Below are 24,797 nucleotides of genomic sequence, written 5' to 3'. Positions count from 1 at the left end.
TTAAGGTTTATAACTTTCAAAACTGTAGCTTACAATGCATGTATTTAAGAAATAAAATTACATCTTTTAACATAACCTTTTTGCGTAGTAAAAATATTCTATGTATCTTGCCATCAAAATCTGTGTTTGATTTACATTTAAGTAAAAACACTGCCAACTAAAGTATACATATTTCTAAAGTTAAGATAATTGATTATAACCCAATATTTGCAGCTACTAATCTTACACATGAAAGAATGTTACTCAAACCAGTGTCTTAAAATCTGCATTTTAGAATTGCTTTTTGTTTTTTTAATGATAGTGGCAACAAAAAAGGGTGAAATGAATGTATGAGATGTCACAGTTAGTATTAAATACCCATGGCTATATAAATATGAAAATACCCCAATCATTTGACTTCAGGTATATATTTCTGCCTTCCTTAAATTTTATCAAATTCACAAGAGAATATCTTGAGCCTGGCCCTGGCACCATGGGATCAACAATGCCATCCTGACCAAAAGGGGGAAAAGAAGTGTAACAAATAAGGTATCAGTGGCTGAGAGAATTCCAATAGAGGCGGGAGACTACTCTGGACATTACTCTTATGCAAGCTTCAGTTACACCTTGCTAACTATCATAACCAGCCAAACCGCAACCCAAATCATTCCCGCCAATCTTAAAGAATACATAGGGCAATATATAAGATTCTATAAAGGTTCCATGTGCTAGGGAAACTTTCCAAAACTTACAACCTCCAGATGGGTCCCTGGAGATAATACTTCACTGGAGATACTTCAGTGTCATGAGTTTTTAAAGAAATATAATAAATACTTTAAATCAGGCATTGAACTGCTTTAACAAAGTACACTTTCACTAAATGAAAATTTAGTTTTCTGAACAAGTGGTAGGTGAAATCCAAACTGAAGAACAGTGCTTAAAAAATCTGTAATATAAAACACTGAATTCAACTTAGAGATCATCATCTTCACCATTATCGTTAATATCATCATCATCTCCAGGACCAAATGTATCTGTTTCATTTATTTCAGCATGCTCTGGAAGCTTGCCTTCAGCCTCCTACCTTCATCAGTGTTGTATTTTAAAATTACATCAGCTTTGTTATCCTGATAGTCCCATAGACAAACCAAAATAATGTCTGAGGTATTTATCCAAACTTTTTTTTCTCAATTTTCCTTATGTGACATAACTCTTCATCAAAACACATTGCTTTTAATCATCCATTTCCCAACATTTTGATTTTCTGCACATACTCTTGTTCATCTTCTTTAAACACTAATTCTCTCTTTTTCGGATCTATTCTCATTTTTACCTCTACACCTGTATTTGCCTTCCTTACCTTTATTCTTGGGCAAGGCGTGACAGCAGAATCGTGGCATCATTAACTCCCTTTCCGGTAGGGTGTCAGCAGCAACTGCTCTGAGAAGGTTAAGTGAGAGGGGAGGAAGCAGATTCAGGAGGCAGCAGATGCAGGAGGCAGCAGATTCGGGAGGTGGATGCTCATGTGCTAGTCAACACTAGGTGGCGGCAAATGGCCTCTCCCTCATTTTTTAAAAATGCAATTTTAACGAAATATAGTAACATACCACAGAATAAAGTATACAATCAGTGGTTCACAATATCATCATGTAGTTGTGCATTCATCACCACAATAAATTTTTGAATGTTTTAATTACTCCAAAAATAATAACAATAAGAATAAAAATAAAGTAAAAAGTAACACTCAAAATTTCCCATATTTATTTATTTTTTGTCTTTATTTTCTTACTTATGTCCATGTACTAGATAAAGAGAGTGTCAGTCACAAGGTTTTCACAATCTCATGGTCACTCCATAGAAAGTATATAGTTATACAATCATTTTCTAGAATCCAGGCTACTGGATTACAGTTCAAGGGGTTCAGGCACTTCCCAAACTGAAAAGGGATATCTACATAATGCATAAGAATAACCTCCAGAATGACCTCTTGAATCTATTTGAAATCTCTCAGCCATGAAATTTTGTCTTATTTGTCTCTTCCCCCTTTTGATCAAGAAGTCATTCTCAATCTCATGATGCCAGGTTCCACCTCATCCCAGGAGTTCTGTTTCACATTTCCAGGGAGATTTCACCCCTGGGAGTCATGTCCCACGTAGGGGGTAGGACAGTGTGTTTACCTGTGGTGTTGGCTTAGAGAGAGAGGCCACATCTGAGTAACAAAAGCGGTTTTCTGGAGGTATCTTTTTTTTTTTGATTGACAGAGGCACCACAGTTTATTTAATAGTTTCTCCTCTGTTGAGGTCACTTAGGAGGATCACAAACAAAGTAGCAATGAATATTCTTTTTTTTTTAATTTTTATTGTGGATGCATTGATATGCTAACTTTGTAAAATTTACTTGTGGTGTGTGCACTTGTTCACATGCATATTATGTTTCAACAATAGGGTAATACAACTATTTGTGCTCCCTTTTGAATTTTTTTTTTATTAATTAACGGAAAAAAGAAAAAAAAGAAATTAACCCAACATTTAGAAATCATACCATTCTACATATGCAATCAGTAATTCTTAACATCATCACATAGATGCATGATCATCGTTTCTTAGTACATTTGCATCGGTTTAGAAGAACTAGCAACACAACAGAAAAAGATATAGAATGTTAATATAGAGAAAAAAATAAAAGTAATAATAATAGTAAAAACAAAAAAAAAAACAAAAAAAACAACCAGACAGACAAAAACAAACAAAAAACAAAACAACAACAACAACAAAAAAAACCTATAGCTCAGATGCAGCTTCATTCACTGTTTTAACATGATTACTTTACAATTAGGTATTATTGTGTTGTCCATTTTAGAGTTTTTATATCTAGTCCTGCTGCACTGTCTGTATCCCTTCAGCTCCAATTACCCATTATCTTACCCTAACTCCTGCTGGACTCTGTTACCAATGACATATTCCAAGTTTATTCTCGAATGTCGGTTCACATCAGTGGGACCATACAGTATTTGTCTTTTAGTTTTTGGCTAGACTCACTCAGCATAATATTCTCTAGGTCCATCCATGTTATTACATGCTTCATAAGTTTATCCTGTCTTAAAGCTGCATAATATTCCATCGTATGTATATACCACAGTTTGTTTAGCCACTCGTCTGTTGATGGACATTTTGGCTGTTTCCATCTCTTTGCAATTGTAAATAACGCTGCTATAAACATTCGTGTGCAAATGTCCGTTTGTGTCTTTGCCCTTAAGTCAGTTGAGTAGATACCCAGTAATGGTATTGCTGGGTCGTATGGCAATTCTATATTCAGCTTTTTGAGGAAGCGCCGAACTGCCTTCCACAGTGGTTGCACCATTTGACATTCCCACCAACAGTGGATAAGTGTGCCTCTTTCACTGCATCCTCTCCAGCACTTGTCATTTTCTGTTTTGTTGATAATGGCCATTCTGGTGGGTGTGAGATGATATCTCATTGTGGTTTTGATTTGCATTTCTCTAATGGCCAGGGACATAGAGCATCTCTTCATGTGCCTTTTGGCCATTTGTATTTCCTCTTCTGATGGGTGTCTGTTCAAGTCTTTTTCCCATTTTGTAATTGGGTTGGCTGTCTTTTTGTTGTTGAGTTGAACAATCTCTTTATAAATTCTGGATACTAGACCTTTATCTGATATGTCATTTCCAAATATTGTCTCCCATTGTGTAGGCTGTCTTTCTACTTTCTTGATGAAGTTCTTTGATGCACAAAAGTGTTTAATTTTGAGGAGTTCCCATTTATTTATTTCCTTCTTCAGTGCTCTTGCTTTAGGTTTAAGGTCCATAAAACCGCCTCCAGTTGTAAGATCCATAAGATATCTCCCAATATTTTCCTCTAACTGTTTTATGGTCTTAGACTTAATGTTTAGATCTTTAATCCATTTTGAGTTAACTTTTATATAGGGTGTGAGATATGGGTCTTCTTTCATTCTTTTGCATATGGATATCCAGTTCTCTAGGCACCATTTATTGAAGAGACTGTTCTGTCCCAGGTGAGTTGGCTTGACTGCCTTATCAAAGATCAAATGTCCATAGATGAGAGGGTCTGTATCTGAGCACTCTATTCGATTCCATTGGTCGATATATCTATCTTTATGCCAATACCATGCTGTTTTGACCACTGTGGCTTCATAATATGCCTTAAAGTCAGGCAGCGTGAGACCTCCAGCTTCGTTTTTTTTCCTCAAGATGTTTTTAGCAATTCGAGGCACCCTGCCCTTTCAGATAAATTTGCTTATTGGTTTTTCTATTTCTGAAAAATAAGTTGTTGGGATTTTGATTGGTATTGCATTGAATCTGTAAATCAATTTAGGTAGGATTGACATCTTAACTATATTTAGTCTTCCAATCCATGAACACACTCTGCCCTTCCATCTATTTAGGTCTTCTGTGATTTCTTTTAACAGTTTCTTGTAGTTTTCTTTATATAGGTTTTTTGTCTCTTTAGTTAAATTTATTCCTAGGTATTTTATTCTTTTAGTTGCAATTGTAAATGGGATTCATTTCTTGATTTCCTCCTCAGCTTGTTCATTACTAGTGTATAGAAATCTGCCAATCTATGTCTTTTGATTGGGGAATTTAGTCCATTAACATTTAATGTTATTACTGTTTGGATAATATTTTCCTCTACCATTTTGCCTTTTGTATTATATATATCATATCTGACTTTCCTTCTTTCTACACTCTTCTCCATACCTCTCTCTTCTGTCTTTTTGTATCTGACTCTAGTGCTCCCTTTAGTATTTCTTGCAGAGCTGGTCTCTTGGTCACAAATTCTCTCAGTGACTTTTTGTCTGAGAATGTTTTAATTTCTCCCTCATTTTTGAAGGACAATTTTGCTGGATATAGGAGTCTTGGTTGGCAGTTTTTCTCTTTTAGTAAATTAAATATATCATCCCACTGTCTTCTAGCCTCCATGGTTTCTGCTGAGAAATCTACACATAGTCTTATTGGGTTTCCCTTGTATTTGATGGATTGTTTTTCTCTTGCTGCTTTCAAGATCCTCTCTTTCTCTTTGACCTCTGACATTCTAACTAGTAAGTGTCTTGGAGAACGCCTATTTGGGTCTAATCTCTTTGTGGTGCGCTGCACTTCTTGGATCTGTAATTTTAGGTCTTTCATAAGAGTTGGGAAGTTTTCAGTGATAATTTCTTCCATTAGTTTTTCTCCTCCTTTTCCCTTCTCTTCTCCTTCTGGGACCCCCACAACACGTATATTTGTGCGGTTCATATTGTCCTTGAGTTCCCTGATCCCCTGTTCAAATTTTTCCATTCTTTTCCCGATAGTTTCTGTTTCTTTTTGGAATTCAGATGTTCCATCCTCCAAATCACTAATTCTATCTTCTGTCTCTTTAAATCTATCATTGTAGGTATCCATTGTTTTTTCCATCTTTTCTCCTTTATCCTTCACTTCCATAAGTTCTGTGATTTGTTTTTTCAGTTTTTCTATTTCTTCTTTTTGTTCAGCCCATGTCTTATTCATGTCCTCCCTCAATTTATCGATTTCGTTTTTGAAGAGGTTTTCCATTTCTGTTCGTATATTCAGCATTAGTTGTCTCAGCTCCTGTATCTCATTTGAACTATTGGTTTGTTCCTTTGACTGGGCCATATTTTCAGTTTTCTGAGCGTGATCCGTTATCTTCTGCTGGCGTCTGGGCATTTAGTCAGATTTCCCTGGGTGCTGGACCCAACAATTTGGAAGATTTTTCTGTGAAATCTCTGGGATCTGTTTTTCTTATCCTTCCCAGTAGGTGGCGCTCGTGGCACACGTTTGTCTGCAGGTCCCACCAGTAAAAGGTGCTGTGGGTCTTTTAACTTTGGAAAACTCTCGCCGTCGGGGAGGTTCGCCAGCCGAAGCGGCTTGGAAGAGTGCCAGCCGGCCCAGGGTTCGAATGCGGGGAGGGTCACCGGCTGCCGCAGCCCGAGAGAGCGCCCGTCCGAATTTCCTAGTTGGCCTGGGGCGCCAAGCGTGGTGGGAGGGCGCCAGCCGCTGCAGCCCGCCTGGGAGAGTGCACGTTCCCGGGGAGTCACAGGTTTGAAAGGGGCCCCCCCCGTCACTGTTCTCCGCGGCCTGGGGATTTCCGATCCAATTCTCTCAGCTTGTCCGGGGGGCCGCGCGTGGTGTGGGTGCCAGCCGCCACGGCTTGAGGGGAACGCCTGTCCAATTCTCCCAGCCAGCCCGGGAAGGGGGAAGGGAGGAACTCCGGCCGCTTGCCGCCCCACCCAGTGAAGCCCGCGCCCCTCGGCGATCTCACCGGAGCGGGTTCTCTCAGCCAGTCAGCCGTTCCAGGATGGGGTACGCTGTCTTTTTGATCTCTGTCGTGGCTCTGGGAGCTGTTCTGTATCGTTTCTACTCCCCTCGTAGCTGTTCTGGAGGAGGAACTAAGATCCGCGCGTCTTACTAAGCCACCATCTTCTCCGGAAGTCCGCAATGAATATTCTTGTATGTGCATAATTTTGCATGTGTGCATATGTCTGAAAGGCAAATATTTGGTTTTTTCTTTGGATATTTAAAATTGTGAAACATAGCTATACAAAAAAACAATAAATTTCAAAGCACACTGAAAAAATTAGTTATAGAACAGATTTCAAAGTTTGATATGAGTTACAGTTTCACAATTTTAGATTTTTCCTTCTGGCTGCTCCAAGACACTGGAGATTAAAGAAATATCAATATAATGACTCAGCAGTCATATTTATTTGTTAAATCCTATCTTCTGTGTTATAACTCTACCTTCTCCTTTGATCTTTCACCCAGTTTTTAGGGGTGTTTGGGCTTTGCCCATTCTAATTTTTCATGTTGGAAAGGACTGTCAATAATATGGGATAGGGGGATGGAACTAGTTGATGTTTTAAAGAAGCTGGCCCCTCTGCATTTCAGGATGTACCTGGCCTACGAACCATCTGGAGGTTGTAGGTTTCTGGAAAGTAATCATAGTGCATGGAACCTTTGTAGAATCTCAGATAGATTCCTAGGTATTCTTTAGGGTTGGCAGGAAAGGTTTTGGTTGGGGTTTGGCAAGTCATGATAAATAGCACTATCTAACTGAAGCTTGCATAAGAATAGCCTCCAGAGTAGGCTCTTGATTCTATTTGAACTGTCTCAGCCACTGATGCCTTATGTATTACACTTCTTTTCCCCCTTTTGGTCATGAAGGCATTGTCTATTCCAAGTGCCAGGGCAAGACTCAAACCAGGGAGTCATCTCCCACACCACCAGGGAGACTTTCACCCCTGGATGTCATGTCCCACGTAGAAGGGAGGGTAGTGATTTTACTTTCAGAGCTGGGCTTAGAAAGAGAAAGGCTACATATGAGCAACAAAAGAGGTCCTTTGGAAGTAACTCTTAGACATAATTATAGGTAGGCTTAGCTTCTCATAAATAAGCTTCACAAGAGCAAGCTCAAAGTCAAGGGGTTGGCCTATTCACTTGGGAGTCTTTAATGTTTGAGAGAGTATTAGGAGTTTCCCTGGTGGTAAAGTTTAATAGTTCCATATTTTTTCTCCCATTCCTCAAGGGACTTTGCCAATAGGTTTGTTTTGTTTTGTTTTGTTTTGTAGTGGGGAGGCTCCAAGAACCAAACCTGGATCTCTGGCATAGCAGGCAAAAATTCTACCACTGAGCTACCATTGCACTACCCTGCCATTACTTTTAAATAGTCTGCTCAACATATTCTGGGATATATCCAGGCATTACATTAAGCTATACAGAATTATAAGCCCTCATTCCCATTCTGGCCTCCACATGTTTGGGTTGCTTAAATGATCTATCCAGATAGGTTGAGTTAGATTATATGCTACAGAAATTTAGGTTTCAGACAAAATAAACCTCTCTTCCTTTGGTCTCATAGAGTAGGTGAAGTTGTAAAATACAGGCAATGTCCTTCTTACCCCTGTATTCTGATTTACCTTAGTTCTGGGGTGACTCTTAGGCAAAATTATAAGTAATCTCAGCTTGTCCTTTGCAGGACTAATTTTCATAAGGGCAAGCCCCAAGACTGAGGGCTCGGTCTATTATATTGATAACCCCCAATGCTTGCAAGAATATCAGATCTTCCCCAGGTGAGGAAGTTTAATATTTCTACATTTTTCTCCAGTCCCTCAAGGGCACTTTATAACTACTTTTTTATCTTCTTCCCAGATGACTCTGGGATGTAGCAGGGCATCCCACCAACCTGTACAAATCAACAAGATCTCACTCTTTATTCAAGGTTCCAGTTCAAATAAACTGACCATAGAAGATAAGTTAGATAGTATGCTACTATCTAATATGTCTCAAATAAGCATCTTTTCCTTTGGTCTCACACAGAAGTTGAAATTTTAAAATACAGCCAATATCTGCCATAAATGCCTAAATTAAAAAGCAAGAACAAGCAAAACTTGAGGATTTAACTGCTCACTTGGAGAATTTAGAGAAAGAATAGCAAACTAACCACAAAGCAAATAAAAAAAGATAAATAATAATGACTAAAGGAGAAATAAACAAAGTGGAGAACAATTAAGCAATAGAAAGAATCAACAAAACTGAAAGTTGGTTCTTTGAGAACATTAATAAAATTGATGGTCCCCTAGCTAGACTAACAAGAAAAGAGAGAGGGCACAAATAAATAAAATCAAAAGTGAAGGGGTTTCTTACCACAGATCATGAAGAAATTTGAAAAATTCATAAGAGAATATTATGAACAAACTATATGTCAACAAAGTAGATAACTTAGATGAAATGAACACATTCCTAGAAACACACAAATTACCTATACTGACTCAAGAAGAAATAGAAGATCTCAACAAACCAATTATAAGTAAAGAGCTCTAATCAGTCATCAAATTTTTTCCCACAAAAAGGCTCAGGACCTGATGGTTTCACAGGAGAATTTAAAAAAAAATTTTTTATTAATTAAAAAAAAAAAAATTAAGAGGAAACGGAAGAAGGCACAAGCCATGGAGGGAAATCGGGATGAGGCGGAGAAATGTGTCCAGATCGCCAGGGAGGCCTTGAACGCCGGCAACCGCGAGAAGGCCCAGCGCTTCCTGCAGAAGGCCAAGAAGCTCTACCCACTGCCCTCGGCCCGCGATGGTCAAATTGGATACTGAGACTCAGAGAAACAGATATGCAGTATGCAGCAAAAGTGTACCGTGATGACCGACTCCGTAGGACGGCAGATGCCTTGAGCATGGACAACTGTAAAGAATTAGAGCGGCTGACCAGTATCGATAAAGGAGGATGAATGGGAATTTTTATTTATAACTTTTAGTGTACTCTTTATTTTTTCTGTAAGTAAATTTAGTTACATCATGAGAGCTGAAGGAAAAGATTTGCTACTAAAAATTAAACTGAATAGTTTGTCCCTGAAATCTTGGACTGTCTATGACTACTGGCTCTTTTAAATAGTAGGAAACTGAAAACTAAAATTAATATTTTAATTGTGTTTATGCAATTATTTTCACTTTAAAAGCTTATATATTCCTAACTAAAAATGTCTTGAGAAAGGATTATCATACCTGTAGCAATTTCTAGTTTTAGTGATTCTTCATTTTTTCATGTAAATATTTATAGAACGCTCATTTTGCGTACATACACGTTATTGCCTTTTTATTTAAATTCTTTATATCTTTAGCACCATGAGACACTTCACTTAAATTAGTGGAATAAATGTTATATAACAAAATTACATTTTCTTTGTCGGGTGTCAAATGTGTAGAGTTAAATAGTGAAACTTTTTCCAAAAGAGAAGTAAAACAACCATTTAACTTTGTGTAAAATCATCTAGCATTGCCAGTTTAGAAGGAATTGATATTTTTAAATACTACTGTTAAAAAATATCAATTGAGATAAATGAACTGGTGTAGAGTATCAGTTTCCTATTTAGTTTTATTAATTGCTAAGCCATGCATAGAGATGAAATGCTATACTGATATGTTTAAAGAAAATATGAGAAATGACTATATAGATATTAAATGGAAGAGTCTTTCTCCAGTAAATTGGAATTATGTTATTTGCAATTCCATTAGTTAAAGTCCCCAATTGTTCTTTTATCTGTCTTTGAAGGCTGTAAAATGTATGAAGAAAAGGACCCACCTAATTTCCCACCCATGATAATTTGCAGTTTCTTAGTCAACATTTAAGCAGGATCCTGAAGTTAATAGATTCTTTTATAAACAAGTAGTATGAAAAATTACTACTAAAATTAAGCTTTGTGCCTTTGAACCCTATTGCCAATTCCTAAACATCTGAGTAGATTAGCACACACATGCAACAATGAGCAGAAATATAATGGCAGATAGAATAGTCATTTACAGTAATTCTTACAAAATTCAGAGCTAAAATCTATCATTGAATATAATTCAGTTAAGCTTATAGGAATAGGTTCCTTGTAATTAAATCTGTAATATAAATTAGAAAATCAGCTAAAACTTGAGTTTGGTTCCTGGATATTGAGTATGAAACTATTTGATTTCTACTCTTCTGCGTTTTTCGGTTGTAATTTAATTATTTTGTTTCATACTCAATAGAACAGAACACATGCTTGGTAATTTGTTTATATGAGAATACTGAATATGATGGTACTGTCTTTTTGGTTTAAACATGATTTCTGAATGTAGTTAATTTATGGCAAATAAAACCAATAAAATGACCGCTGTCCTTAAATAATGGTCTCATGTATGCCCTTTTCCCCTCAGGTTAATCAGTAGAAATGCCTATTAATAGTAGGTTAGACAACATATTGTGTTAGGAAAACTGGACAACATAACTGACTTCCGTTTAAAAATGTCATCTTTAAAAAAAAAGCAATGCTTTAAAGAAAATTACAATTTTAAATATTTTCTCGAGTCTAGAATGAGTTTTTTAAAAAACAAGGTCATAGCCTAATTCACTCTGAAAGTTCATATACATGAGCATATTTATAAAAATTCTGGAGAAAAAAGTTTCATCTATTTATTTTCCAACTTCTAATGAGAAATTTATACTGTTATGATTGGTACTTAGGTGAACTGAACCTTCTCTACTGATTCTTTTTCCCTTAATCCCAGCCTTACGGGGGTAGATAGAGTTAGCAAGTGAAGTGAAGTTGGGTATCATGAAGCTATACATGGCTTTTGGAGAGTGTTATATTTCAGTTGTATTGCTGCATTCCATTCCATTTCACAACATGTTAAGCAAAGTATGTTTGATAAAATAAAATTATCAGGTAATTGTGGGAAGTGATTCGATCGAGTGCCTCATATTTTAAGCCACATGTGAAGTATGGGCGGTAAAGTTTGGGTCCTTAATGTCACTTACATCATGATATAAAGACCCAACTCAGGAGTCTTAGAATTTACGTTAATTCTACAAAGTACAAAGATTTTAGCTATCTTGAGATATAAAATTCTTACATTTACTACTTTTTTATAACAAAAATCTGAAAATTTTTTCCCACTTTACTTTTAGTTACATAAGCTTTGCAATTTCATTTGATTACATGTACTGTTCATTTTAATCACTGCCTAAAGGGCCTCAATCTTGAGTTTTATTTTATTAGCTTTTCAGACAGGTATTTTACAAGTTTGGCAGTGGTTATATTTATTAATGTTTTACATTTTCATTCCTTTTTTTTACACACATGCACACCCACAAACATTGTGAGGGTTTGAGGGAAAGGGAAACTTTTTTCTTCCTCTTTTCATTTATTTATTCCCAAATAGACTGGTGCTAGTCATTTATAATTTTTAGAATTTATTTTGATCAGATATGAGATTAATTCTCAACAATGAGAAGTTTATAATAAATGAAAATAATTTATTCGAGAGCAGATTGCATTAAATAAGTATCTGTTCATAATAGCTAAATGTTTATCATTTGCAAAGATCTGGCAGAGAAAAGTAAAATATGCCAGTTCATTCAACTACTTTGTTTCTGTGTCGGCTCAGGTGTTCACAGCAACAGGGAATGTGAAATGCCAGTCCTTTACTATACTTGCACTTTTATGCTTAATTTTCTGCTTACTTTTTCTTTTTATAAAGTATCTAGTTCCACTGATATGTAAAATAGTTACTAAGAGAAATGACTAGCCTCTTGATTTCTCTTTTGTTGCTCTGTAATATTTTTAATGCAGTTATTATCTAACAAATGTCACATGTTAATATTACTTAATAGTATATTCCTTCATAATTTTGTAATAAATAAATAAATACATCTTCTACCTGTGTTAAAGCAATGAAATATTTCTTAATGTTGGCTTGAGGACCAAATGAGCCATCTATCTAGTTACCCAAGTATTATGTGAAAGGACCAAATGGTTCAGAGAGAAGAACTTGTGCATTTATTTAGCTTATCCAAATGACACAGGGTTCAATACTACCTGTATTACTATCTATATTCAAACTATTGACAATGACCAATAAATCCAAATTGTTTTCTTCACTAAATAGCTGAAAAAACTTGTCTTTTGGCCAAACTGGTCTACTGCCTAGTTAGAATCCGTACAGTTCTTTATAAAACAACGAAAAAGAGATAAGTAGTCTGAAAATAACTTCTAAAATTTTATATTTTAATGTGTAATTACAAAGAAAAAAATTGGTAGAATGAGGCTCTTTAAGGAGTTCTTACACATCCCTTAAATAATCTGACAGACCATACAGTCCTGAATTCGGGCTTCCTTCCTTGGTTTATTACTATTAAGTAAATATTTTCATATAAATGGAAATGTTTTCCTCAAAATATTAATTCAAAACATACTCCTTATATTAAGGATTATTGTAATCACATTTTTTGTAAATTCCCTGTGTGTAACTTTTTCCTGTTAATATGTGATTCCTTTTCATTTCACTTGATTATCTGCTGGTGTTGGGGCCAATAGATTTGTGAATACTTTGTGGATGTGTCCATATATAGGTATGTAATATATGTATTTTTTCCCAGCTAATACCTCAAATGTGTGATTGTTTAATATATATCAACTACGTTTGCACAGAGCAGGGCTTCCATTAGCAGTGGATATTTTTATCTCTGACTTTGAAAATCAGTCCACAGAATTTCATTGTTGTGAATTCTTTCTGTTGATCCTTTTCACATTTTAGTACAGACATTCCTATTAGATGACCCATATTTCTAAGGTAATTGTATTATTTCTTTCTGTATCTAGGAAACTGGGAATATATAGGGTAAGAAGTGTTTCTTGAAATGTCTTTGTTTTAGTAAATTATTATTAAAAATTGGGATTACTGGTTGCCAAGACGTTTAGTAAATGACACCTGCCATGAATATGTACAAGTCTCATTCACATCAACACAAAAGTTGGGGCATGCTAATCTGATATTCTTCTTTACCATTTAAGAACATCATTAAAATAATAGAGATTTTCAATGACATTGGAGTATTTTAATAATCAGTTTCAAAATGAATTATTTTGACCATACCAAAAAGAATAATGAACTCACACATAAATGACATTTTACAATGTATTTGTATTAAGAAATGCTTCTTACCTATTTTTGTTTTTGTTTCTGTTTTTGAATTGTTATATAAGAATTTATTTCCATTTAAAGTTTAATTTATGTTTTAAAAAGCTGCAGGTAATTTTCAAGTTGAGATGAAATTTTAATGGAAGCCTTGTGTAAGTTAAATGAACTGAAACCAGTAAAGGAGATCTTACTTTATTTGTCTATAGTGCATTCAAGATATATAATTAGGTTAAAATGGAATGTCTGATTTGTAATATATTTAATGTTATATCAGACTTATACAAAAATAAATTTTTCTGTGTGAGAACTGTTAAAGAAAATGGCATTAATTTTTACTGATGTTCTGCTGAATGATTTATGATGAATTTTTGTCTTTCTGTATGTAGTTTATTTCAGTATATGAATAAAAAGAGGGTCTGTTCTCACTGTAAAAAAAAAAAAATTACAAGAAACACAAACATTCCCAACACATACACTCAGCAATTCACAATATCATCATAGTTGCATATTCATCATCATGATGATTTCCCAGAATATTAGCATCAATTCAGAAAAAGAAATAAAAAGACAACAGAAAAATATAACAAACAGAAAAAAAAATTTACATGCCATACCCCTTACTGATCCCTTTCATTGATCACTAGCATTTCAAACTAAATCTATTTTAACATTTCTTCCCCCTATTATTTATTTTTATTCCATATGTTCCTCTCATCTGTTGACAAGGTAGATAAAAGGGGCATCAGACACAAGGTTTTCACAATCACACAGTCACATTGTGAAAGCTATATCATTGTTCAATCATCATCAAGAAACATGGCTACTGGAACACAGCTCTACATTTTCAGGCAGTTCCCTCCAGCCTCTCCACTACATCTTGAACAACAAGGTGATATCTACTTAATACATAAGAATAACCTCCAGGATAACCTCTTGACTCTGTTTGGAATCTCTCAGCCATTGACACTTTGTCTCATTTCACTCTTCCCCCTTTTGGTCGAGAAGGTTTTCTCAATCCCTTGATGCTGGGTCTCAGCTCATTCTAGGGTTTTTCTCAATCCCTTGATGTTGAATCTCGGCTCATTCTGGGATTTCTGTCCCACGCCGCCAGGAAGATCCACACCCCTGGTAGTCATGTCCCACGTAGACAGGGGGTGGGTAGTGAGTCTGCTTGCTGTGTTGGCTGGAGAGAGAGGCCACATCTGAGCAACAAAAGAGGTTCTCTTGGGGGTGACTCTTAGGCTTAATTTTAAGTAGGCTAGACCTATCCCCTGTGGGGTTAAGTTTCATATGAACAAACCCCAAGACTGGGGGCTCAGCCTATAGCTTTGGTTGTCCACACTGCTTTCACAGGAGAATTTTTTTTAACTTTTTTTATTAATTAAAAAAATTAACAAACGAAACATTTAGATATCATTCCATTCTACATATACAATCAGTAATTCTTAATATCATCACATAATTGCATATTCATCATTTCTTAGTACATTTGCATTGATTTAGAAAAAGAAATAAAAAGACAACAGAAAAAGAAATAAAATGATAATAGAGCAAAAAAAGACTATACATACCATACCCCTTGCTTTCTTTTACCACTAGCATTTCAAACTGAATTTATTTTAACATTTGTTCCCCCTATTATTTATTTTTATTCCATATGTTCTACTCTTCTGTTGATATAGTAGCTAAAAGGAGCATCAGACATAAGGTTTTCACATTCACAGAGTCTCATTGTGAAAGCTATATCATTGTTCAATCATCATCAAGAAACATGGCTACTGGAACACAGCACTACATTTTCAGGCAATTCCCTCCAGCCTCTCCACTACATCTTGAACAACAAGGTGATATCTACTTAATGCGTAAGAATAACCTCCACGATAACCTCTCGACTCTGTTTGGAATCTCTCAGTCATTGACACTTTGTCTCATTTTACTCTTCCCCCTTTGGGTCAAGAAGTTTCTCTCAATCCCTTGATGTTAATTCTCAGCTCATTCTAGGGTTTTTCTCAGTCCTTTGATGCTGAGTCTCAGCTCATTCCAGGATTTCTGTCCCACGTTGCCAGGAAGGTCCACACCCCTGGGAGTCATGTCCCACGCAGAGAGGGGGAAGGTGGTGAGACTGCTCATCGTCACAGGAGAATTTTATCAAACTTTTCAAAAAGAACTGACACCAGTCCTGTTCAAACTCTTCCAAAAAAGAAAAAGAAAATACCACTTAACTCGTTTTATGAAGCTAAAATCAATTGGATAATGACGACAAAGAAAAGAAAACTACAGACCGATTTACTTAATGAACATAGACGCAAAAATTCTTAACAAAACTAGCAAATTGTATCCAACACCAATTAAAAGAATTATGTCATGATCAAGTAGGATTCATACCAGGAATGCAAGCGTGGTTCAACATAAGAAAATCAATCAATGTAAAACAGCACATTAATAAATAGAAAGGGAAAAATCACATGATCATATCAATTGATGCTGAAAAAGCATTCAACAAAATCCAGCATCCTTTCCTGATAAAATACTTCAAAAGTTAGGCATCGGTTCGGTCATGGTGGCTCAGCAGGCAGAGTTCTCTCCTGCCATGCTAGAGACTTGGGTTCAATTCCCGGTGCTTGCCCATGCAAAAAAAACAAAAATAAAAACAAAGTTAGACATTGAAGGAAACTTTCTCAATATCATAAAGAGCATATATGAAAAAAAACCATAGCCAGTATCATACTTAATGGTGAGAAATTGAAAGCATTCCCCTTGAGATCAAGGATGCCCACTGTCACTGCTTTTTTTCAGCATTGCATTAGAAGTACTAGCTAGAGCAATTAGACAGGAGAAAGAAATACAACACACCCAAATGGGAAGGGAAGAAGTGAAACTTTCATTATTTGCACATGGCATGATCCTAAACTTAGAAAACCCTGAAAAATCTACAATAAAACTACTTGAGCAAATAAACAAATTCAGCAAAATAGCAGGATACATGATTAATGTACAAAAATCAGTAATGTTTCTATATACAAGCAATGACCTATCTGAGGTGACAACTAAGGAAAAAATTCCATTCAAAATAGCAACCAGAAGAATTAGGTATCTAGGAATAAGCCTAACTAGGGATGTCAAGGACTTATACATAGAAAATTATTAAAAATTGCTAAAAGAAATAAAAAATGACCTAAATAGATGGAAAGATATTCCATGCTCATGGATTGAAAGGTTGAATATCATCAAGATGTTAGTTCTACCCAAACTGATCACAGATTCTGCAATACCAATAAAAATCCCAACAACCTACTTTGACGACTTGGAAAAATTGGTTATCAAATTTATATGGAAAGGAAAGAGACCTCAAATAGCTAAAGTTATCCTAAAAAACAAGGCTGAATTGGAGGTCTATCACTTCCTGTGCCGGTTTGAAAGGATATATGCATCCTAGAAGAGCCATGTTTTAATCTTAATCCCATTTTGTAAAGGCAGCCACTTCTTCTAATCCCTCTTCAGCACTGTATGTTTGAAACTTTAATTAGATCATCTCCCTGGAGATGTGACTCAATCAAGAGTGGTTGTTAAACTGGATTAGGTGGAGACATGTCTCCACCCATTCTAGTTGGGTCTTGATTACTTTACTGGAATCCTATAAAAGAGGAAAGTTTGGAGAAAGCATGAGATTCTGAGAGAGCAGAGAATGACATGGCCACAAGAAACAGAGAGTCCACCAGCCAGCGACCTTTGGAGATAAAGAAGGAAAATGCCTCCTGGGGAGCTTCATGAAACAGGAAGCCAGGAGAGAAATCTAGCAGATGATGCCATGTTCACCACGTGCCTTTCCAGATGAGAGAGAAACACTGACTGTGTTCACAGTGTGCCTTCTTACTTGAGAGAGAAACCCTGAACTTCATCGTCCTTCTTGAACCAAGGTATCTTTCACTGGATGCCTTAGATAGGATATTTTTGTAGGCTTGTTTTAATTGAGACATTTTCTTGGTCTTAGAACTGTAAACTTGCAACTGATTAAATTCTCCTTTTTAAAAGCTGTTCCATTTCTGGTATATTGCATTCTGGCAGCTAGCAAACTAGAACATTTCCTGACTTTAAAGCTTGCTATAAAGCCACAGTGGTCAAAACAGCATGATAGTGGCACAAAAACAGAAGGACTGACTAGTGGAATAGAATCAAGAGTGTAGAGATTGACCACTAAATTTATGGACATTTGACCTTCGATAAGACCCCCAACCCACTGAATTGATACAGAATAGTCTTTTCAATAAATGGGCATGGGAGAACTGTTCAATAGTGAAAAGAATGAAAGAGACCCCTACCTTACACCTTATACAAAAATTAATTCAAAATGGATCAAAGACCTGAATATAAGTGCCAGCACCATAAAACTTCTAGAAAAAAATGTAGGGAGATCTCTTCAAGATCTAATAATAAGAGGTAGCTTCCTAAACTTTACACCTAAAGCTCTAATTGTGAAAGAAAAAATAGACAAATGGGAACTCATTAAGATCAGGAGCTTCTGTGCCTCAAAGGACTTTGTTAAAAAGTTGAAGAGTCAGCCAACTCAAAGGGAGAAAATACTTGGAAACCACTTATCAGATAAAGGCTTGCTATTCTCTGTACATAAAGAAATCATTCAGCTCACCAATAAAAGCACAAACAACCCAATTATAAAATGGACAAAGGAAATGAATAGGCACTTTTCTGAAGAGTAAATACAGATGGCTAAAAAGCATATGAAGATCTGCTCATCTTCACTGGCTATAAGAGAAATGCAAATTAAGACAACAATGAGATATCACCTCACACCCATAAGAATGGCTGCTATTAAACAAACAGGAAACTATAAATGTTGGAGAGTCATGGAGAAATTGGAACACTTATTCACTGTTGGTGGGAATGTAAAATGGTTCAGCTGCTGTGGAAATCATTTTGGCCATTCCTCAGAAAACAAAATATTGAGTTGCCCTATGATCCAGCAATTCCAATACTTGGTATATACCCAGAAGAGTTGAGGGTAGTGACACGAACAGACATTTGCACACCTAAGTTCATAGCAGCACTATTCACAATTGCCAAGAGATGGAAACAATCCAGGTGCCCATGAACAGACGAATGGCTAAATAAAATGTGGTTTATATATATATATATATATACACGATGGAATATTATGCAACATTTAGACAAAATGATGTCCCAAAATATATGACAACATGAATGAACCTTGAGGACATAATGCTGAGTGAAATAAGACAGACACAAAAGGACAGATGCTGTATGGTTCCATTACTATGACTCTGATAAAGCTGCCAGCGTTTTGGAGCAGCTAGAAGGAAGAATATGAGTTGAGGGCATGGTAGACCATGACAAACTCTGGGAACTGGTCTGTAGCTGCTTGTTGAAGTGTGCTTTGAAAATTATTGCTTTTTTTCTTCCTTTTCTTTGTGTATGTATATATGCTATACGTAAAATATATATTTTACAACTAAAGAAAAGTTAAAAAAACTGTAGGCAGTTATGGTAATAATATGTAAAATAAATTGTTGAAATAAAAAATTTGAAAATATTTAGTAACATAGCTCACTACTATAGCAAAGTTGACATTTGTAATAACTTTTTACTTGATATTTTAAGAACACATAGTTTTTATAATTAATCAAATTGTATTTAAGATGCTGTTTATTATTTAGATTTCAAGTAACTCTGATATCTGTACTTATAGATTTTTTCCTTCCTTGCTTTAATCTTAAATTGATTTATGAAACATTGTACAAACAGACTTTACGATTACTTAGATTTTTAAAAAATATGCCTATGGATAAGCTAACTAAGATATACATTTTAGGTGGTTGAAGTTTCCAAATGTACATTTTTATATGAAGATGTAAAAATATTTGCATCTTCATATTTTCCTGAAATAAGGAAAATATTTAGTAACATAGGTCATTGCTATAGCAATGCAGATATTTGTAAAAATGTTCTACTTGATATTTTGAGGACATTCACAGTTTTGACAGCTGAACAAATGGTATCTAAGTTAGTTTTTAATACTTACAATTTAAGAACTTTGCTATCCAAATATGTAGATTTTTTACTTGTTGCCTTAATTTTAAATTGGTTTATGAAACTTATTGCACAAATGCAGGCTTTACAATGATTATATGGATTCTTTATTTTAAAATGCCTATGGTTAAGCTAACTAAGATGTCTATTTTTGGTGGTTCTAAGTGTACTGTTTGTTTTCTTAAATAAAAAATATGTAAAAAACATACAGCCAATATCATCCTTTATCCTTTAATCTGATTTACCTTTGTCTTATCCTTATCAGCTTCATTCATGTCTCTAATTGAAGTCTGATCTCTTTTTCAGCTTTTCTAACAGTTACTATATGGAATAATTCTGACATTCATAGCTGCGAAACTCTAAACTCTGAGTCTCAGCTGTGATACAGATACCTGACGTTCCAGGGAATGACCAGGTCATACACAGAGAAACCAGCTTCTCAGCATTTAGAAATAACAGTTTCAACCAACTGGCTAAAAAGCATATGAAGAGCTGCTCCTCTGTGATGTGACTGCTGTAAGGCCTTATAATCTAGGAACCTTTACAGTAAGTCTTCCCTGATAACCTATGCTCTTGAATCATTTCTCAGAGTTTGCACATTATAATTAGTCCATGTTACTGAGGTATTTTAATATTTGGCTCTTTGTTTCTGGCCTATTTTAATCACCATAGTGTCCTCAAGGTTCATTCACCTAGCTGCCTGCCTCACAACTTCATTCCTTCTTGCAGTTGCTTAATATTCCATTGTATGTGTACACCCCAGTTCACCCTTCCATTCATCAGTTTATGTACCCTTAGGCCACCTTCATCAATTGCGAATCGTAAATACTGCTTCCATAAACACCAGTGTGCAAATGTCCATTTGTGTCCCTGCTTTCAGTTCTTCCAAGTACATACCAAATAATGGGAGTGCAGGATCATATGGCAACCCTGTACTTAGCCTCCTGCAAAGCTACCGCACTGCCCTCCAGAGGGACTGTACCATTCTACTTCCTGACCAACAGTGAATATGTGCATATCTCTCTTCATATTTTCTCTAGCACTTGTTTTTTTTCCTTTCTGCTTATTTTTTAAATTTATCTCCGTACAATTATGGATTTCTATGCCTATACATACACACACACACACAGAGGCAGATATGTGATATGTATATTATGGGAAATTTTATTCACAAGCTTTCTTTCTTTTTGGGGGGGAGGTGGTGCATGGGCTGGGAATCAAATCTGGGTTTCCTGCATGGCAGGTGCGAATTCTACTACTGAACAACCTATGCTCCCTTCTGTCTATTGTATTTATTTATTTAGTATGCTGCATGATGGGGGTCACATTACATTCTTTTTCCATGTGAGTATTATGTTACCACAGTACCAATTGTTGAATTTTTGTTTGTTTGGTTTTTTTGGTTTTTTTGTTTGTTTGTTTGGTGGGAACTACATGGGCCGGGAAACGAACCCGGCTCTCTTGCATGGGAGGTGAAAATTCTCTCACTGAACTAGCCTTGCACTTCCCCTTCTGTTTATTTATTTAAAAAATTTAAAAATGTTTTAACAGAATAGTATAACATATATACAAAGCAAAGAAATAAAAAAGCAATCGTTTCAAAGCACTCTTCAACAAATAGTTACAGGACAGATCCCAGAGTTCGTCATTTTAAGATAGTTTTATTCACACACCATAAAATCCATCCCTAGTAAATAATTCCTGATATAATCACATAGTTAGACATCCACCAACACAATCTGTATGAGGAAATGTCTGTTTCTTCTGCAAAAAACGAATAGGCAAAAAAAAGTAAAAAGGAGAAATAACATCACCACCAATAATCCCATACTCCTCCCTTATATTCCCCTCTTATTGACATTTACTTTTGGTACATTGCCGTTGTTAAATTTAATGGAAGCATATTACAATGTTACTGTTATCTACATACCCTAGTTTCCATTGATTGTATTTTTTCCATATGCCATTCTATTTTCAACACCTTGCACTGTTGACATTCATTAGTTCTCCCTCATGTAAAAACAGTTTGATATTTGTACATTTAATCACCATCGTTGTCTACTTTAGTTCTCACTAAGTTATACAGTTCCAGTTTTGTTTTCTTTTAATTTTTTATTAATTAAAAAAATTACAAGAAACACAAACATTCCCAACACATACACTCAGCAATTCACAATATCATCACATAGTTGCATATTAATCATCATGATCATTTCCCAGAACATTAGCATCAATTCAGAAAAAGAAATAAAAAGACAACAGGAAAATATAACAAACAGAAAAAAAATTTTTACATGCCATACCCCTTACTAATCCCATTCATTGATCACTAGCATTTCAAACTAAATCTATTTTAACATTTCTTCCCCCTATTATTTATTTTTATTCCATATGTGTGGAGAGCCGCCTCCCGGGTCAGGCCTAGTGGACACGCTGCGGCCTGCTCTAGAGTTCCCCCCACCCATCGAGTGAGTCAAGATGGCGCTCACATCCTGCTTCCGCGTATGACGTACGCGCCCACCAACCCTATCTACCAATCACCTCTGTATACGTGGCACTAACCTATTGGGTTTGGGCACAGTATATAAGAGGTTACCCGGACAGGGTGGGTGGAGACGACCCACAGGGAGCCGTACCTGACGGCCGCATAGAGGTTGTTCCCCCGCGGGGTATCTTGTCCCGCGCGGAACCTGTAACAGAGAATGCAAGCTTAACTCCAGTAAAGGTCTGTGCTCACAACCGTTGCGTGCCTCGAACCCGTGTTTATCACTCGAGTCGGTTTGCCTGCGCCTGTCTCTTTCTCCCCTCCTGTTCCCTTCGCCGGCCGGGGATCAGAAGCCGAACGAGACGGCTGCGGACAAGTGGTGGCCCGTACGGGGAACCCTTCTGCTGCCTTTCCCCGAGCTGGTGAGGACGTGCTTCTTGAGTTCGCAGCGGACTTCCCGCGCCTGATCACCGCGAGAAGGTGAGTACTTCTTATTACGTGAGAGTTAAGGCCCGCGGGCTTTCAGGTAGCCCCGGGGACTCGGAAGAGCTCTCCGAGTGATTAAAGTACAGTGCCGACTGCAAACATGGGGCAGTCCGGAAGTTTACCTTTGTTAGCTCCCTTAAAGACCCTTTTAGCGGACGGCTCCTGTGAAAGTGAGCCGCCCACTTGTAAGCCGCCAGAGTCTGGCGCTAGTTCAGACACCTCTGACTCAGAGTCAGATGGTGATGAGACCGAGGGTGCAGACGCGCCTCCGCTGATCGATTGGGGGAGGCCCCCTGTCTCACCCACGCAGCCTTCCGCCCCGCCAGCGCCTGCTGCAGGGACGCGGCGGCTTCCGGTGAATGGTTTTGGTGATCTCGCCAAAAACCCTCACCACGGGCTCCCTCTGGTGGCCGAATCAGGTAATTACAGTGGCTGCTCTCCAACTTCTAAGCGCTTGTTAAAAGGAATGGGATATGTCCCCGGCAAAGGCTTAGGAGCCTCATTGCATGGGCGTGCAAGGCCTATACAAGCTGTCTCCAATTCTGACAGACGAGGCCTGGGTTTTTCCTAGGGGCCACTGAGGAGAGACTCCCACCCACACCTATAAAACTAAAGTAGAAGACCAGTACCCCGGTGTGGGTGCCTCAGTGGCCCTTACCAAAAGAAAAGCTGTCAGCATTGCATACTCTAGTGTCTATACAGCTAAAAAAGGGCCACATCATTCCCTCCACATCACCTTGGAACACCCCTATTTTTGTCATAAAGAAAAAATCAGGCAGATGGAGATTGTTACATGATTTAAGAGCCATTAATAATTGCATGGAGTCCTTAGGACCTGTTCAGATGGGGTTGCCCCTTCTCTCAGCTCTGCCAGAGCATTGGTCTATTTTCATCTTAGACATCAAAGACTTACTAAAGAAACAGAAAGGGGGAATAGGTCACGGCCTGTCCCCAAAGGCTCAACTGTCTGTAGCCTTGTTTGCGTATAATTTTTTAAATGAAAATTCACTAGGAATGACACCTGCTCTTCAGCACACTACTCCGAGTCCTCCACATAGAGGTCTAGTCCGTTGGAAGGATGTTCTGTCAGGACAATGGCAAGGCCCTGACCCAGTGCTCAGCTGGGCCAGAGGCTCTGTTTGTGTTTTTCCCTAGGAACCAGGACGTCAACCAGTGTGGGTTCCGGAAAGACTGGTGAGAACCGTGACGTCGCCCGGGGGCGCCGAGGAACTGCTGCCCAACAAATCAGCAAACCTTCAACCTGAACCGTCCGACCCGGCCTCCAACTCTGCTGATGACGGCGGCGACTGACGAGATGGCAACGAAAACGCCGGTCACCCTTCGATTGTTTAGAAGGGGGACCAGTTTTAATAACCCCCGTTGCCTTCGACCTTTCCAAACTGGGCGAGACTGTACAAAGTCTGTGGAACCGAGTCACCTCTTGGTTCTCTTGGCCCAATTTGACTACTTGGATCCTCGTGGCAGTGGGACTCTTAGTAACTCTGTTCATTGTTAAATGTTTGTTAGAACGCTTGTTCCAGACGCAGCAACAGCTACGCGTCACCACTATGTTGGCTATGTCACTTGCCCCTGATGCCCCTGGCGACACCTGCACCGTAGCCCTGTCCTCCCCCCCACTGCGTGGCCCGTCACGGCCACTCAAGGCGGGACGCTCGAAAGTAAGGTCTGCTGCAAAGCCCATGGCCGTGTCCCGGGTGTAAAAGGCGGCACCAGAAGTCATAATTTTTGTCTAAAGGATGATCTCTAAGGCAGAGTCACGGACCTGGCCAGACTAGACTCCGGCCATTGCACAGAGACATCTAGTGACACTCTCGACTCTGGTTGCCGCTCTCCTGAGCCCCGCTTAGCCCAGTTGCGAGGCGAAGCACTGCAGGGAGAGTCACGTGGTTTCCAGTTCACGGGCTCTCCGGTCTCTATATGAGGAGGCATTCTGGTTGGTGCCTAGCAAGCCTAGTCCAGACTCCCCAAAGCACCAAAACAAGTAGTGGGCTAATCAAGCTCACAGGAGCTCACTCATCAATGGAGACACTGGGTCTAAGAAAGGGTCTACGGACCAAAAATAATAAAAAAGGGGGAGATGTGGAGAGCCGCCTCCCGGGTCAGGCCTAGTGGACGCGCTGCAGCCTGCTCTAGAGTTCCCCCCGCCCATCGAGTGAGTCAAGATGGCGCTCACATCCTGCTTCCGCGTATGACGTACGCGCCCACCAACCCTATCTACCAATCACCTCTGTATACGTGGCACTAACCTATTGGGTTTGGGCACAGTATATAAGAGGTTACCCGGACA

At 37.7% G+C, this 24,797-nt stretch overlaps 1 protein-coding gene and 1 pseudogene across 1 annotated transcript in view; one reads left to right on the top strand and one right to left on the bottom strand.

Annotated features, from left to right (window-relative positions):
• NCBP2L (nuclear cap binding protein subunit 2 like) overlaps positions 1 to 24,797 on the top strand; it is a 106,231-nt gene that overhangs the window by 42,615 nt on the left and 38,819 nt on the right.
• On the bottom strand, positions 952 to 1,379 carry LOC143671859 (eukaryotic translation initiation factor 1A, X-chromosomal-like; annotated as a pseudogene).

This window comes from Tamandua tetradactyla, chromosome X (assembly GCF_023851605.1).
Source record: "Tamandua tetradactyla isolate mTamTet1 chromosome X, mTamTet1.pri, whole genome shotgun sequence".
Classification (NCBI taxonomy): Eukaryota; Metazoa; Chordata; class Mammalia; order Pilosa; family Myrmecophagidae; genus Tamandua; species Tamandua tetradactyla.
The sequence above is the reverse complement of the archived record's forward strand: the minus strand, read 5'-3'. Positions and strand labels throughout refer to the sequence as shown.